The sequence below is a fragment of the Trachemys scripta genome, chromosome 3, assembly GCF_013100865.1.
Source record: "Trachemys scripta elegans isolate TJP31775 chromosome 3, CAS_Tse_1.0, whole genome shotgun sequence".
Classification (NCBI taxonomy): Eukaryota; Metazoa; Chordata; order Testudines; family Emydidae; genus Trachemys; species Trachemys scripta.
Genome location: NC_048300.1, coordinates 567,567 through 570,520, shown reverse-complemented (window position 1 = coordinate 570,520; position 2,954 = coordinate 567,567). Strand labels below are relative to the sequence as shown.

Here is a 2,954-nt window from a genome sequence, read left to right as displayed (position 1 = left end):
CAGGGCAAGTGCAGGGGTAGGATCTGGTCAAGTGCCCAGCTCTCTCCCAGGTTTGTGGGTGAGAGCGAGGACAGGTCTCTGTTGGATAAAGGACAATGCCCTGCTCCTTACAATCCTCTGTGTCCATGGGAGAGAAGGGATGAATCCCTCCTTGAGAATCTCAGCAGCTTCCTAGGAAGGACCCAGATGGCCTTCTCCTGCACCTCACAGGGGTCTGATACTCTCACTCCACAAGCCTGCCTGGGGCCTTGGAGTTAGTGCTCAACAGAACCAGGAAGAGCCCGGTTGTCGAGCACCAGTGCCTTCCCTCTATCCCTGAAGGTGGAAGGGCCCCAACGCTGCCCTGCACTCACTGCTCTGACCATGGATGGCTCTCAGGTAGCAGGATACAATGGAAATGTGGATCATCCAGTCTCATTTCCAGGCCTCCCCAGGGCTAAGGTAAAATTCCTGCTCCCCCTGACCATTATGCTCACCTCCAAGATATGCTGGAGATTGTCTGTGCTGGGGGTTGCTGTCAGCAAGCTCTTCAGCATGGCATCCATGTCTCTGGGCAGGCCTTCTTCAGAGCCTGCCAGCAGAGGGAGACCATGGGTCAGGGTTATGGAACCTGGGGCTACACCTGCCAGGATGACAGCTGGCTCTGCAGTCCTTCCCCAGAGCAGCTCTCTGCAGAGGGCCTGGTGCACAGCAGGTAGGGAACAGCCAAGCTGCTAGGGATGGTACCTGGGCTTCCTGGCAGAGTCCAGCATCTGCAAGGAAGGGATTCCTTACAGAGGGGCAACATAATCTCCCGCAGAGCGGGAGTCTGCCCCTGACACTTGATTAAATCCTATGACCTGTTCCCACCTCTGCCCACCCCACCCCGAAATCAGAGCAGCTCTAGCTACCAAAGACAGCAAAAACCAGAGGCCTTCCTGGCCCTTGGGACAGAGGAGTAGGTTGATGATCTACCTGGATGTGAATTTTGGTCTTCTCCATGCCTATGCTCTATACTCCCTTCAGGACAGTGCACAGGAACCCATCAGGGACTGCTCCACCCTTGTGTTTGTCCCTACTTCAGTCTGCTTCATCTCTGTGCCAACCGTTTCCTCCTTCACCTACCTGCAGCACCTGACAGGGTGTGTGTGTGGAGGGTCAGCATGGTCCCCTTAAAAGCCCAGTCACCACTTAACCAGGACAAGAAGAACTTGACTCCAGCCAAGCTCATTCTCTGCTCTGCCTCTGCCTCCCCAAGAGGAACACTCCTAACCCACAGCCCCTGCAGCAGCAGATCCTACAGCCAGTTGGAGCCAGCCCGCCTCACCCCTTCTGGTGGTGGGAGGGGAATAGGAGAAAGGACCAAAGAAGGAAGAGATGAAGAGAAAGGAAGGAGGGATGGAGGAAAAGGTAAAACGAAAAGGACAAACCCTAATGTCCCCAGTGATTGTATGGGACAAAATCCCAGTTCGGGAATAAAATTCTGCCACCTTAAACTAGTGTTTTCCATGCCTAGAATTCAGCTGGCACCAGGTGGATCAGACTGAACAGGTTCCAAACCTCTCGGAGACCCTTACCTTCTAAACAGGGATGTCTGTTTTCTAGTAGAATCAGTAAAAGGAAAGGAGAAAGCTCAAAAGAGGCTCCTCCTCGCACTCACGTACGTGAACCCTAATACTCTCCCAGTCCTCGAAGAGAGACCTCGAGAAGGAAACTTGCTGAAGCAAAGCCACAGGGGTCTCTGAGGTTTCCCTGGCCCTGCGCCCCTATCCTGCCTGGGTTATGTTAGCATCTCTCTGTGAGGTCACCACCTCCCCACCACCTTTGACCAATAGGCAGAGGTCCTGCAAAAGGCCTTTGTGATGTCACTGCCACACACACCCCTCTCCTGAAGTGCTAATGTCCTGCTGCTGGCCAGACACTTTGAAGGTTTGAGCTACTCTCTGTGGATCACCCCACTCAATGCGTGTTCCTTCTAGGAAGCAAGCCGGCTAGACAGTGAAACATCAGAGGCTGCTCCCAATGCTACACTCAGTTTTTCCAAAACTAGTAGACTTGATGGCCAGAAGAGACCTTTAGAGCATCTAATCTATTCCCGTGCATGATCACGGGCTTCCTGTATAGTACAATAGTTACTTTTTGGGCACACACATTCCAGAAAGGCATCTAGTCTTCATTCAATGACATCAAGAGATGGAGAATCCACCACTTTCCCTTTTAGTGAGTGCCAGGGGGCTCCATTTCCCCTTCCACTACCTTCCCATTTACAGTGAGCCAGAGCAGTACCTGCAGCAGGGAGCAGGAGTTGCTGATGGCCTCAGAGGCAGAGCCCCTGCAGTGCCTCAGGCACCTGGCGCAAGTGCCGGATGATGCGGAGCTGGTGCATCACTTTGGCCGTGACGTCCTCCTGCTGCATGAGAACGAGAACCTGTCAGAGACTCAAACGCCCCAAGGAATCAGAGGGAATTAACAGCACCTGGAACCAGCAGCATTTCCACACAGCACCTGCCCACCACTGAGGGATGGATTCACCTCCTGACCCCCAGAATGGAGTCTTGTCCTTTCTAGTAACATCCAGTGCCAACCCCCCTCCTTGAAGCGTGAGCTCCTGCCACCTCCCCCTCAGCGCCCTTGACAGCTGATCCACCTCCAAACCACAGCTCAAGTTCTCAGAACCCTCTCCTCCCACCCCCACCCAGGTTGGGCAGGGAGGGGCCTCTAGCAGCGGTGGGCAGGAGGGATTCTGGCAGCAGTGAAGTGGGTTGCGGGGAGGTCGAGATCTTGCCCCAAGTCATCCTAGACACTAATGCTGAAGCCACAGGATGGCAGCCCTGGTGAATGGGGCAGATCAGCAGCCCCTGCTGACTGAATCCTCCCGTTCTCTCTAGGTGGTGGCTCGGGTGACACAGACACTAGGCCATTGGGAACTGGGTGAGGCCCTCTGGGAGAGGAGAGGCTCGCAGAGGGCACTTAGG

General features: G+C 54.5%; 1 long non-coding RNA gene across 1 annotated transcript in view; it reads right to left on the bottom strand.

Moving 5' to 3' along the window:
- Positions 1-2,085: 2,085 nt before the first annotated feature.
- LOC117874086 overlaps positions 2,086-2,954 on the bottom strand; it is a 427,235-nt gene continuing 426,366 nt past the window's right edge. Inside the window, exon 3 of the long non-coding RNA XR_004644899.1 lies at positions 2,086-2,389. This is a non-coding gene — a long non-coding RNA (uncharacterized LOC117874086). The remainder of the gene's footprint in view (positions 2,390-2,954) is intronic.